This window comes from Pan troglodytes, chromosome 1 (genome assembly GCF_028858775.2).
Source record: "Pan troglodytes isolate AG18354 chromosome 1, NHGRI_mPanTro3-v2.0_pri, whole genome shotgun sequence".
NCBI lineage: Eukaryota > Metazoa > Chordata > Mammalia > Primates > Hominidae > Pan > Pan troglodytes.
The window spans coordinates 29,942,919-29,958,265 of NC_072398.2; the positions used below are offsets into that span (position 1 = coordinate 29,942,919).

Here is a 15,347-nt window from a genome sequence, read left to right on the forward strand (position 1 = left end):
GGTATTTTCAAATGATAACAGTTAAATGAAGTTGCATTTGTCACGCAGACAGTACACAGTTTCCCGTTTGTTGTTTGGCTCATTCTTAAGCATCAAACCATATCCTCTCTATTGGTTAGTTTTCACCTGTTGCATCATTCAGAGAGAGAGAAACACATACACACACACACACACACACACACACACACACACACATATATATATAAACAATATACACACATTGCACAAAATGCTTCAGCTTCAGCTTTAGGTAATTTAACATTTTGTCATAGATAAACAAAATGATTTCTTTTATGCATTCCCCCTGTCCATTCATGAAAGAAAAACTAGAAACAAACTTAAAGGTCCTGAATTCTTACAAAACAGCAAAACTATACTTTTTATAAATGAGATTATAAACTTTAACATAATCATTGCCTCATTTCTGGGGACCTTAATCTTTTTCAGTCCAGTCTTTCCAGATACAGATATGGGTCATTCCTCTACTTTACCTTACTACTAGATGTGCATGGTCTCATTCTCTTTTTAGAGCAGATGGGTCACCTGGGGCATTGTGAGATGGACTGAGATGGCATTGGCAGTAGGGGTAGGGGAATACATGAGCTCCTCAAACACAGACCAAACGCAGCCTTGGAGAATGGATAGTGATTACTCTGCTGGATTATTAACAGTCAACATGATACACACCAAAGCAGTGTGTAGGCCCTAGAGGAGGACAGTGAACTTTCCTCCCTTGGGTGCAGGCTACAGGGTCAGTGTTTATGCTTGGACACCAGAACAATGTTCTTTGCATTGCCATTTGTCTCCTCTTATCTGGGAAATGGGTCTTCTTCCATTTGGACACCTCTCATGGCCAGTTCTCAAATTCCTAAGTTACCCTCTGGAAACACTTCTTATTCAACTTCCACTCAGTGCTTATATGAGTCTGAGGAATCCCTCCTGCAATCTTCATATTTGTCTCTGTACTCTAGAACCTATTACTTTTTTCTTCTATAACAAATTTTGAGGCTTTTGAAATCCAGGGCAAGAATCAACAGCAACCCCTAATCAGGTTTTGGGCCCTTGAGGGCAGGGAAGTTCAAATCCTACCATGAGATGAGGGGAAGTCATTGCATTGCATAGTCTATTACAAAGAAAAGAAATAAAAGCCAAAAGAGTAATTTACTTATGAATGCAGTCAGAATATCTACTGTATTTTGCTACATTCATTTAAGAGAAGATTAGATAGGTAGATATAAAAAATGTTGAAGTAATGAAATGATAGGAGTTCCTGTTCCAGCTTCGGGGATGACAAGCTATGTAACATTAGATAGGCCATTTAGTCTCATTGGACACGTTTCTCCAATTGTGAAATAAGGGAGCAGGACTTGATGGAGAAGCCCCAGGTTCTGTCATTCTGAGATCCTGAAAGAATTTAAATATGTGACATGTGCCACTCATTTATGAATATACCTCTGATGTTTAACTCTACTTATAAAATAATGGTTCAAAACTCTTAATTGCACTACATAAACTTTTAGTTAGTAGTATGAGAAAGATCAGCACATGTGATTCTCCTTCCTCCTTGTATGGCTGAGTTTAGCAGCCTTAATCTCTTCCTACTCTTTCTGTGATTACTTTTAAAAGCCAGGAAAAAAAATTTAAAAAGACCTTTAAAAAAAGATAATTAGAAAATATAAAGTCAATTTTTGCAATTTGAAAAATGGAAGTGCACTTTATTCTGAAGTAGACTATTTTCAGGATGTGTCTGTGTATGTGCATATTTCTCTGTGTATATATATTTATGAATATTTTCTATATGTGTATAATTGGCATCAAGGTATGACAATGGATTTTCTTTTATTATAACTATATATGAAGAAAATCGAGAAGCTTTGAAAAATCTACCTTAGTTTATATTTGAAAGGCAAATTAATACAATTATTTTGTCTTGTCATATTTCCAAGGAATTTACTTTCTTATAGATTGATGGCAAAATGTCAGTCTTCAAGAGCAGATATTCTTTGTGTAGGTTAAAAATGGATGCAGGTGTATATACCCAAAAGTATTGAAAGCAGGGGCTCAAAGATGTATTTGTACACTCATGCTCATAGCTGTGCTATTCACAACAACCAAGAGATGGAAGCAACCCAAATGTCCATCAACAGATAAATGGATAAATAAAATATTATATATACATGTAATGGAATATTATTCAGCCTTAAAAAGGAAAAACATCCTGTCACATGCTACAACATGGATGAATCTTGAGGACATTATGTTAACTTGAATAAAGCAGTCACAAAAAGACGAACACTGTATGCTTTCCCTTATATGAAATATCTGAAGTAGTCAAATTCATAGAAAAAAAAAGTATAATGGTGGTTACCAGGAGCCGGAGAGAGGAGGAAAAGGGGATTAGTAGTTTAATGGATATAAATTTTCAGATTTGCAAGATGACAAAGTTCAGGAGATTTGTTTCATAACAATGTGAGTATACTTAACACTACTGAACTGTACACTTAAAAATGGTTAAGATCATTTTACATTATGTGCTTTTTATCACAATAGAAAAAGGATGCAAGTGACAAGAGAAGTTTAAAGCAGTGATTATTCAAAATGTTAGTTTGTCATTCATTATATATTTTCATTCATATGCATTTATTTAGTTTTCCTTCACAGGGGTTAACAAAATAATATAATATAAATGAAAACAAATATCTTTATTAGACACTCTTGCAAACCTGAAAACACATACACAATTTCAAAATAATTATAAACAAAATTGTCATTGAGCTGTGGTAGAAGGTGCGATGGATTTGAGGTACGAAAACCTAGGTTTAAGTACTTTTCCTGCATGGCTAGCCCTGTGAACTACTAAATTGTAGTTGCCTTAATAGCAAGAACTGTTTTATTTCTTTGTGTCCTCCTGAAATACCTAGAACAGTGTCTCAGATATTACTTGTTGGAGTTAAATTATGCTTTTAATTGAGTTATATTTTGAACAGGAAGGATGAACAAAGAGGGAAGCGCTACACTCCTCTGGCATCTACTTGTTACTCTGGCACGTAAGCAGTAACCAGAGGTACACAGGTGACAGGCCACCTCTTGGAGAAAACCAGCCAAGGCCAGGGTCAGGATCACAATATTAGGACTGGTTTTCAGCTTAGTGTGGGGAGCAAAATTTTTGAAAATTGCAAAGCCCAATGTCAAATCTTGTAGTGAGAACCAAGCAAAGCTAGAACATGACCATGAGCAAGAAATAACTAGGTCATAAAAGACAAGGAAACAAAAGAGCCATGATACAGGAAGGCTGGTAGCTTAAAGTGTGGCATGTGTGATTGGAGTACTGAGGTCAGTCAGCCAATGAAGAAGAGACTCTGTACTATGGCAAGGCAATTAAATTGATGGTGACAATGGCGGGGGTATTTATAGTCTCATTTAAGATTTAGCTTAAAGTTACAGACTCTCTCAAGTGAAAGGGAAACCAATACACAACACACACACACACACACACACACACACACACACACACAGTACTCTGAATGCCCATTAGAGGGCTTGTGAACCCACCAAAGCTAATGAGTAGACCCCTTGAAATTGATGGATCTCAGAGTGTGACTCACCTGCCTCATACTTTTATGCTTTTGAGGGCAGAAACACATAAAATTAATGGCCACAGGTCCGTTCCAATTCCCAACAAGGCAAAGCTTATGAGAGGTCCTGTGCTTTATGTCCTCAACTAAATCAAAGCAGTACTATTTACCTGGTGCAAGCTACAACTGTCCAGTTTAGTTGGTATAGTAAAAATAATTAACTTTTATGGTGGTTGTCTCAGAAATTTGTCTATTGTATATACCTATCAGTAAAAAGTTTTTAGAACATCTCTTATAAATGTGTATTTTTTATTTATAAATTATATGAATGCACTATTGTAGTAATGCATTATGTGCATACTGAACATAGAAAAAAGTAGAAATGTAAAACATGGAAGAAAAGTAAAATATAAACAAATTCTAATATTTTCTTTCCACATGCCCAAACAACTATCTTGTACACCCGTAAGGTGTAGTAATCCTATTTAGAAAATACTATGCTTTAGGTTAATTATGCAAATCTAAGCATGGAAATAAAAGCAAATAATGTCATTTTGATAGGAATGCCTGATTTTAAGAAAGTATAATTTATATCCCAAAGTCTAAATTTACAAGATAGAGTACGTATAACTTATATCTCAATGAGTGTCTGTTTCTGTGACCTTCTTGCAGGCAAACTGGATTTTTTTTTCATTTTCATTCCTCAATGTCTATAAAAGCATTCTTCACAGAGTTGTCTTTTTAAAAAGATGCTTTTACAGTGCATCTATTAGAAGGATTGATACCAGTTTTCCTAAAGCTCTTTAGGAACACACCTCTACTTATGTTCCCAGTTTTATATCTGGAGACATCCGGTCTTATATTCTACTCTTTTTACCATGTTGAACACCCAGAGTGTTAAAAATCTGCTGTGCCATCTCCTGTCCCTTCAGCTTTGCCCATTCTAATCTCAGCCAGGCTTGTAGCCCTCCTCTATTTACTTCTTCAACTGCCTACTCATTCTTCAAAACTCAGGTCTGCTGTTTCTTCCTCTGATCAGTCCTCTTCTACTGGCTTTTAGCAAGCTCAGCTACCACGAACATAGCCATTTGCACATTTGACTGTTTACTTTTCTGCCTTTCTCTCTTTATACCAACATTGTGGGCCTGAGAAACAATAATGTCAACAAAAATAAAGAGCTTCCCTTTAGTGTTGGCTCTGTGCTAAGTCCTTCATCATTCTCTCACTTAAAAATAGGATGCAGGTAGGTGTGTGTGTGTGTGTGTGTGTGTGTGTTTGTAGAAAGAATTTTTGCTTATTTTTTTCTCATATTACTTATTAATTTATGCTCACATGGTCATTATAGAATGCATAATACACAAAGGACATTCACAGATTATATTAACCACATCTGTTTCAATAGGAAAAATATAAAAGACAAGCAATTTACTCAATAATTTAGATTTAAAAAAACACAGTACACATCAGTGTTTGGAACCTTAACTGACAATCTCAACTGTTGCTTTAATATGTACCAATGACAGTCTTTGAAAAACTATTTATCCAGGTATTTTATTTCTTTTTTCTAACAATTTGTGTATTCTTCTTGCTAGCATTAAAATCAAAATGGAAAAACATTAATAATATTTTATTTATGAAGACAAGTGAGTTGACTGTAATAAAAATATTAATTCATGTCTTGCTTTTCAGTAAGAAATACCACCCATGAAGTCTGCTGGCACTTGCTGCTAGTAATAGTATAATTTCAAGAAAGCCAGAAAAAGTGCATACCTTCCCTTGCAAAAGTGTGAATTATTTATTTTTCTTAATAGAAAATGTAAAGTGCATCAATGTTTGGCTGAAAACAATTTAACAGCATATTTTTACCTAGAAAATGGAAAACATCGAAAGGACTTGTCATAAATTAACATAAACCATAATAATTTATCTCCCTTTCTATAGAGCGTAGGCATATAATTTAAAATCTAAAAACAATTAAAGGATTAGATAATAAATTACATTCAGCTTTCATTAATTTAGCTATTCTTTTTTTTTAAAGGGGAAGTTCACCTATGTTATACAGATTTAAGTCTTCCTCTTCTTCTCAAAAAAGTATCCTATTTATGTAGGGTTTTTACATCATGCAGATGGATGTGATAGACAAAAAAGGTATTTTTCATGGTTATTGAAATCATCATATATACTAACAATTTCCCTCTCTTGCCATGCTTGTTAGAGAATAGTTGAGTTCGGTCACATGGCATGGTTAACATCTGGAAGTCACTCAAGGTAATAATTACCACGGATTTGTTGCTTATTCAGAGGAAACATACCAGAATGGAAGTAAAGAAGGCGAATTTTATGTCTCTTTTGACACACAAGGACTCAAATCCCATCATTGTCTTTACGTCATCCATTACGCCAGTAAAAAGATTGAACTGTCAATAAATATGTTCTTTGTCTTAAAACAAACTTCCAGAAAACGTAAAAATGCACTGCAAATGAAATTTCTTGATTATTTCAGTTCAAACAGGACATGATTTTCATTTTGACCCATGGCCCTGGCCATAAACACAAGGTGCATGCATTTTTTTCTACAATTTGTGCTTTGTGTAAAGCACCAAGTTTCTCTCATAACATTATTAACCAGACTTATTCATTTCTGAGTATGGAAAAAAAATACAGAGTGTAATATAAAAAGTTCAGCCATACTCTTTATACTGAATAGCAATCATTTAACTGTGTTCCACAGATCTCCAAGGCATTTTCAATAGTATCAATCTAAGAAGCTTCTCTAGCAATTTGTTTAAATCTAGTTTAATAATGACATTTTCATTTTGTCTCTATGGCTATTCCTGTAGATTCTATGGCATTTAAAAGGTACATATGAGCTCAAAAAAAAAAGACACAAATCTTGTAGAGAATCAGTTTTTTTTGTTGTTGTTTAAATAGTGGCCTACGTCACAAGTTAGAAAAAAAGTAAAGGTTTTTCTTTACATACAAAGCTTATGCTAATTATGGCAATTGTTTTGGGATCTGTAACTTAAAATGAAGCTCTTTGAAGGCAGAACTTTAATTTGCTATGGTTCTTGTTCTCAGAAGCTGTATGTGTTTTTAATTATTGTCTTTATTGACCAGTGATTGGCTAAATCCTTTTCTCAAAAGACATCACCACGTTCCACATTACTATGTTCCTAGCTGTTCTGCTGATGTTTCTTGCCAGCCTCCCACGTTGTTTGAAGAAGTACTTACTGCATCTGTAAGAGTTTGTCAGGATCTTGCTGTTTGCAGTTCATCCACTTAAACTCATTAAAGCCTTTAGGGTGTTTTGTGCCTAGACCAGTGAAGTTGTATTGTGATCAACATAATTTGAATTCAAGTGGATTAAAATCTCGTCGTAAGGGATACAAAATCAGCAATAACTCACATACCCAGATGTCTCATTCTAATGCAAAATTGTGCAGTATTCACCACTTGCCAATGTGAGCAGGAGAGTCTTAAAAAGTTTTTAATAATCTTCCCTTCCAGAGTAAAATCAGGAATCAGTTAGTTTCCCAGATTATGTGGAAATGAGGCAAGCTTATCTTCACAGTGTTAGTCATCCTCAAAGTTCAACTAGATACCAAAAATTTAGTATCTATTATCTCAGGATGGATAATTACCTGAGGATCAGTAATAGAAACTTTTCATCAAACTTGATCAAGTTTATTAAAATGTTAGTAGCACTGATAGATTGCTTGCTACCTTGAGCACTGTTACAGAAGGTAATTGATGTCTGCACTCTTGAAAAACTTGTTAGAAACTACCGCAACTAACCAAAATGGTGGTTTTTCCATTTCCATGATATTTAACATTGGTAACACTAAGTGTAGTAACAGGCTGGGCGCGGTGGCTCATGCCTGTAAACCCAGCACTTTGGGAGGTGAGGCAGGTGGATCACCTGAGGTCAGGGGTTCAAGACCAGCCTGGCCAACATGGTAAAACCCCATCTCTATCAAAAATACAAAAAAAAAAAATTAGCTGAACATGGTGGCGGTGGCCTCTAATCCTAGCTACTTGGGAGGCTGAGGCAGGAGAACCGCTTGAACCCAGGAGGTGGAAGTTGCAGTGAGCCGAGGTTGTGTCATTGCACTCCAGCCTGGGCAACAAGAGCGAAACTCCATCATACACACAGACACACACACAAAAGAACAGTAACAATAATGGGAATGAATTTGTTCCTGGAAATCATCTGCTATTTGCAGAATTTGCGTTTGTTTGTGAGGGAAAATACTCCAGTGGTACATTTTATTGAATTATGGAACATAAAAATGGTAATATCACACAGCTTATGTAACTGCATTCTTTTATTGTGGCCTTTAAAATACACTCAATACACTCACATACTTTTTGGGAATTTGAAAAAGGTCACTTTTCAGTGGCTTCTTCATTTAATTCCAAATTTTAAACGGTGCAACCAGAATTTCCTTATTTGGTTCCATTATTTACTAATCTGCACATGATTTAGACTACCAAAATTGTACTTCTCTTAAATGTTAGTTATGCTTTTTGGGCTTCTAAACTAATATTTATATTTTTTGTCATTATTTATTAGTACAATGTGTTATTCAGATGCTATGAGTACTTTGATCATATATTGGTTGAATTCATTGAAAACTTTATCCAACAAAATAGTATAGAATGTTCATAATTGTAATGTACTGTGCAAAATGAGAGATAAATCAGATTTTAGTTCTACCTTTAAGGAGTTTACATTTAGTAAGGAGATATGAGATGTACACCTATAATATAAGGTAACTAACAATAACTGCTGTAATAAGGCCATAGCAATTTTTTTTACAAGTTCAGAGGAGAGACTATATTTCTAGCTATGTAAATTCAAGGAAGGCATCTATAGAACAGACAATCGCAGTTCTCTAAATACTCTAATCAGAAATTCCCAGCCACTTGAGTCAACAGCACCTAGGAGCCTTCAGGTAGGACTTAGAGCTACTCTGTGTCCTCTCGTTTGACCGAAGTTTAGTATTTCCCTACGGGAAAGGAATGTACCCTACCAATGCACCCTCGTGCCTCTCTTTTCTTGCCTACCTTGTTCTGGCTGCAGCTCATTTATTTCAAGCCCCTGTGTAAAGAGTTGTTTTTTTTTTTTTCCACAATTGATTTGGGATCTTTTGCTAAAATAGCACGTCCTCTGTGATTTATTAGGCCTGTGTGACTTGGATATAGTAAACTCGCAATAGACATGTACTGATTGAATGTTGAATGAGTGACTAGCGAGTGATTGAGTGAGAGGGTGAATGAGTGGATGAATGACCATCAGCTGGGAAACAAACCAGCCCAAGAAAAACAGCTGGGCCCTGACTATATTATGTCGTGTAAATTTCACAAGAACTCTTAGCATCATTCCTTGAACTCTATTGTAGTTATTCAATAAATATTTGTTGGACATGATGTTCCTCAAAATCCTGAAGTTGTACACTCATATTACAGTATTTACATTGTTAGGGAAAGCTATCTCCTTGTAAAAGGGATAATCCTGTTTCACTACTGCATAAATAGATCATTATGTAGTGTTTCCAACAGCTTTTCTAGAAATAACCCCTTTGAGGTTCAAAAAGGAACCAGAAGTGATTAGATTTTACAAATGTTGTGCCACTTCTTATTACATGTAGTATTCAACAAAAAGAAAATCCCACAAGACAAATCTGTTTGCCCCATGGGCCAACTATCATAAAGTCTCATTGTTACAGCGTCTACATTCTGGCATTTGTTTGTCAAAAATGGGTGGAGGTAAAAGTATTCTTTTTGCCAGTTAATGTGATGCCATAAAGCAGCATTTTTCATTTTTCAGCACTTATTAGCTCAGCTCCCCAGCTGTGTAGCACCACGCCCTGGTGTGAAATTGAGAGAGAGAATTCTAAAAAGTTTATATTGGCTTAAATTTATAGCTTTCTTCTGAGTGGGGGAAGGGATTTTTAAAAAGGACATTGTAATTTTGTGATGTTGTATTACAAAACCTCTATAATGCGAAATAATAGCTATGGGAATAATTATCAGTATATTGTGTTTGGCTCCCCTAAAGCAATATTAATAGCTCTGTATTTAGAAGAAGAGTGAAGTAGGAAGTTATTAATTATTAATTAATTGATTGACCCATTTAATCGAAGCACTTTTTTATCCTGCAAAATGTACAGCTGAGTGTCTTGCATGAAAAATATATTCAAATATGTGAGCCATTAGAGAAAAATACAAGCTCAAACTCCACTTAAACAGTTGGATTTTGACATAATTATTTGTATAATTGCTTTAAAACTTTATATCTCTTGTTTTCTGGAGAGCAATTTCAAAACGACAAAATTAAATTGATTTCACTGAAGGTTTGGTATGGTCACCAGAAAATGGGTTAAAACAATTATTGTAGCATGATGTAGCACATTAAAGTGAAATGATTGACTACAAGCTAAAAGTTTTAAGACAAACTTAATCCTTGGCTTCTTCTTTGCTGCTCTCACACATACTCTAACATGTGACAAACAAGGCGGAGATTTTTAAAAACATTTTAAAAACTACATCTTGAGTGAGACAGTACAAGTAAACTTGATCAAACTCCTTATATTTATGTTGTGTGAAAGGCTTAACTATCAACACAAAATCAGGTTTTTAGCTTTCTTCTAAGTAATACTTTATATTGAAAGTAGAGTGGACGAAGAAAGAGCCTTTACACACCCTAAACAAGCTTGAAAGAGATGCACAGATATCTTTCCAGCCAGGGCGGGAGGGGAGATCTACGAGTCAAGACTTGCACGCTGCCCAGGCTGGCACTGACAGTACATAAATACCTTCCTGTACTATCAGAATGAACTGAAAGCAGCCTTAATTGGCTTGATGGCTTTGTTTGCACATGTAAAATGCAAAGTAGCAATTGCATGTCTTCTAAAATAATCTTGAAATTCCAGGGCTGTCTTCAATTCAATGAGCTTTTTTAATCTCTGTAATCATAATCTTATTCCAGATAGAAGACCAGGTCATTGGACATTTCAGCAGGCATTTTAAAAAGTAGCAACACTAATTTTTATGCCAAGTGTAAGGATTATTCTTTAGAAATAAGTGAGACATCTTAAAGAGAACTCACTGATGCCCAAATTCTATCTTTTTGCCATGGTTGTGAGATACAAGGAAAGAGCAGCAGCTGGAAAATGAGGCTGGTATATAGCCATTTACAGAGAAAGACTCATTTTGAGTACAAAGAACTGCATCTGGAAAGAGGATAAAGTGGTTTCACAGACAGCACCCAGTAGTTTGAACAACAGAAGAAAATAGGTACCATCACTCAAATAAAATCCACATGGGCAAAAGTTATACATTGGACTTCTTGACCAGCGTTAATATGAGCCCACACTTTTACTTAGGAAGACACAAAAGACAGGCTAACATTTAGAAACTCATCTCAGATCAGAGGCCTTTTTTCTATTTTTTTTTTTTAACATAGGAGTGACATGTTCATATACGTAACAGGCTAGCTGTGGCACATAGAAATAACAATAAGAGTGAATGAGAGGCTATAAGAAGACACTCATTAGTAATCTTTTTCTTTTTCTTTCTTTTTTTTTTTTCTTTTGAGACGGAGTCTTGCTTTTTTGCCTAGGCTGGAGTGCAATGTCTCACTGCAACCTCCACCCCCCAGGTTCAAGCGATTCTCTTGCCTTAGCCTCCTGAGTAGCTGGGACTACAGGCAGGTGCCACCACACTCAGATAATTTTTGTATTTTTATTAGAGATGGGGGTCTCACCATGTTGGCCAGGCTAATCTCAAACTCCCGACCTCGGGTGATCCACCCGCCTCAGCCTCCCAAAGTGCTGGGATGACAAGCGTGAGCCACCACACCCAGCCCTTCAATAGACTGAGAAGGATGGGAGAGAAGGCAGATTGGAAAGGTTGAATGGTTTAGGACTTTGTTATCCATTTGACTTGGGGATGAGGTATAGGAAATAATCTAAAATGGCTATTTTAAAGTGTTCTGCTGAAGATATTAACAAGTATAAAGAATACAGACGAAGAAGCAAGTGTAGAATGAAGATAATTAGTTTAACTTTCGGTGGGTTTGAGGTGTTAATGGGAATTTGGTGACAGCTGGGAATTTTGGTCTAAAGCTCAGTTTGGGGATAGAAATAAATTTTGAGAGTCATTAGCATATAGGAATCAGAGAAAACTACAGGAATTGAAAAATCATTTGGGGAGAAAATTTGTAGGAGAAGAAAAGATAACTTAGAAATCATTTTTTTTTAACCCACATTTAAAAGCTAGATCAAAGAAGACAAATTAGTGAAAACCTCTCAGGAGGAACCATGAAAGTAGAAGGAAATATAGTGGAATGTCATGAAAGCAATGGAGACAGTTGTTTTGAGATGTAGGTAAACAACTGTGGGGTGCTATAGAAGGATGAAATGAATCCATAGGATTTAGCAGGTAAGGAAGAGGTGACCAGAAAAGTTTCTGAGAGCAAGTTCAGTAGAAATGTGGGACTCACGGTCAGATTGCAGTGACTCGAGTTGGGAATCTGGAATGAGAAAGTGTACACAGCGAGTGTAGTCTATTCCTTTAAATAGTTAACTTGTAAAGCCAAGGAACAGACAGGGCTGGAAAAAAAGGTATTTTAAAATATGTGGATGATGCTAACTTATTATAAACTGACAAAAGAAGGCAAAGGAGAAGAATAAACAGAACAATCCTGTGCAGGAACTCAAAGATGAAAGGGGAAGGGAGCCAGAACCTGGAAGAGCAGGGCTGTGCTGCCTCTAACACTAGAAAGGGAAGAATGGGTCAAGAAATAGAGGTAAATCTGAATGTGAGAATAGATTACACCCTGCAATGGCCATTTGCTGAGAATAAAAGAAATAGAAAACAGATTAGAAGCTTAAAAGCGTAGAGGTTTAAAGGAAAAGAGAACTGAGTAAGAATAGGGAATAATTGCTAATTCACTGTAAATACAAACAGAACATTTAAAGGAGCTAATCAACATTGTCATCAAATTTGTACCAATAGCTTCTGGGAAAAAAAAAGAAATAAACAACGTATTGATCTGTTTTTGGAAATAGCAAGGCAGGAAGTCAAGGTGGGGTGGAGGTATTAATGAGACTGGCGAGGATGTAGTAGTGTATGGTTTAAATAGTAAGAGAATTAAAGCCAGAAAGGGCAAACAGACAGGAAAAATGATGAGGTAATAAAGTGTGTAGATCTTCAATGGGGTCTCTGAGCCAATTTAGTGGGAATGAAGGAATAAGAGAGATGAAAGGACAAGAAATGACATATTAAAACATTGAAAGTTAATTATTTCAGAGGTAAGATATTATGATGCAGAGTATGGTAGTGTGAGAATGCCCCAGACTGTTAGGGTTTTAAGGGTGGGGAATAGCAAGGATATTCTGTGTCCAAAGTCAAAGAAATGGGGACAGGCTTGAATAGCGCTCATGAGGCCCGGAGAAAGGGGAGGTCCAGCTAGAAAGGAAGCAGTGATCTGTCTGGAACAGTAGCTGTGTGCTGAAATTTAAAAGAGAAAGATATCTATATTTCTTTTTTAAACTGATAGACTGAGCTAATTACAGAAGGGTTTGAAAACCTATTGCGGGATGAGAGCTTTTGTCTAGTGGACAATTGGAAACCATAACGAAATGTTAAGCAGCGGGATGCCGTGAAGAAAGTGATGTTTTTGACACATTTACCTGGATGGAGACTGTGGAGGTGATTTCAGAGAAGAGGAGTCTATACCTTCAGGGTGTCATCAAGAGGCTCAGAATACAGGAGATGGAGGGGTCTGAGCTTGGGAACAGTGGCATGAATCTAGACAGCCCCAGCTAAGAGATGACAGGGTTTCATGACAAATTGTATACAGGGGAGATACAGAAGAAAGAGTTAAAGTGGTTCTAACGTTTCCGGGCTGAGACACCAGAAAACTATCTTTCTATTAAGAGATGTGGGGAAATTAGGAGAGGGTGGGGGTGGAGAGAGGGAGCCGGGGAATCAGAAGATCTGCTCCGATGCTTCTTGTTTGTGCCATGAAAAAATTAATTTCTTATGAATCCACAGGATGTCAAAAGCTCATAAACAGAGTTATCATCATGTTGTTTTATTTTATTAAAACTGATGTGTGACAGAGCAGTACACTGCTGAGAGATTGTCAGTAGCAGATATCAACCTGGTGTGAAGAAATCAGAAGTTGGGTGCCTCATTTGGTAATTTGGAGAAAATACTTCTGGTGAACAGACTCTGTTAATGATGTCCGTGTTCCAGTTAAAAAACTTTTTTAATGGAGGATAATATGAAAAAGACTATTTAATCACACCTTGATTTTTTTTCAGTCACAGCTGCATATGGGTAGCAGGCACCATGCTGGGAGCACTACCTTTGATTGCAAAGCATAAAATTTTTACAGGCTTTTTTTCCCCTAATAAGTTAAAATTTGGGGTCTCCTCTATGTTGCATTTGGGTAATAATCTTGGACAAAATATTTGAAAGTGTGTAAGTGGGCCTAGTTCAAATATTTTTTTAAAAATAATCTTTGATGGTTCCTAGTTACTTAAGTTGTGGAAAAAAGTAGATTAATGAATATTGTAAATGAACTTTACTGTGTAATAGATTTAAAATTGGGCTAGATAGATCTGTAGTAACTAAGAGTAATGAAAATATTTCTTGAATTGGTTGTTTCATAGCAGAAAAATGACAGCATTTTATTATATTTTTGGAATTAATTTTTTTCTAAAATATTTCCTTTAACTTTATTTTTATAGAACTAGAACGTGTCTTTTAAGAGCATGCGGTTTTATAATTACGTGGAAGTATGCTACGCAAGGGAAAAAAGCCTCTTGCTGTAAGTAAATTTTGCCCTAATTATTGGACCATCAAAAGTGAGAATAAATGTTGCCAGTATTGGCTTGTGTTTTCCTCGTGTGGAGTAAGATTCATAATTTTCCCCAGGTAGAGTGTGATTTTCAGAATTTTTACTTTAGTTTTATATTTTGAATCTCTGATTCTTCAGGGATTCGGAGAGTCATTGAAATACCTTTTCTAATTATTTCTAGAATAAAGAGTAATAGTAGTGGAGTAGTAATAGTCGATTTGTTTTCTAGGACTGTATCAAATCACCAAAACTCGGGTGGCTTAAAAAGAGAAAAAATTATTCTCTCACAGTTCTGGAGGCTGGAAGTCTGAAAGCAAAATGTCAGCAGGGCCATCCTCCCTCCTAAGGTTCCAGGGAAAAATTCTTCCTTGCTTCTTCCAGCTTCTGGTGGCTCCTGGCAATCCCTTGTGTTCTTTGGTCTGTAGTAATATCACTCCAGTCTCTACCTCTAGCTTTGCACGGTGTTCTCTGTATCTCCGGTTCTTCTGCATCTGTGTCTCTGTGCCCAAATCTCTCTCTCCTTTCTTCATAAGAACACCAGGCATTGGATTTAGTGCCCACCCTAAATCCAGGGTGATTTACACCTGAAATCCTTAACTAATCACATATGAAAACACCCTATTTCCAAATAAAGTAACTTTCTGAAGTTCTGGGTAAACATGAATTTTGGGAGGACAATGCTCAACCCATTAAAAGTAGTAGTAATCATGTGTTAGGCTTGTATTATTTTATGTTTTGAAAGTTATCAGCCAGAACAGCTGTAGAGGGGAGGGCCTGCAAGGGTGAGTGGCCAAAAATGTGGAGGCTTCAGGATATAACACAGGAAGTGGTCTGGCAATAGAGCCGTCCCTCAGGCCTTGCATGTTCCATAGAGGATTCACCAGATGGACCTGCAGCAA

At 36.2% G+C, this 15,347-nt stretch overlaps 1 long non-coding RNA gene across 2 annotated transcripts in view; it reads left to right on the forward strand.

The window, feature by feature from the left end:
- LOC107970220 (uncharacterized) overlaps nt 1-15,347 on the forward strand; it is a 213,182-nt gene that overhangs the window by 3,289 nt on the left and 194,546 nt on the right. For both annotated transcript variants that reach the window (XR_010150287.1, XR_008537318.2), the window contains exon 2: nt 14,339-14,418. This is a non-coding gene — a long non-coding RNA (uncharacterized LOC107970220). The remainder of the gene's footprint in view (nt 1-14,338; nt 14,419-15,347) is intronic.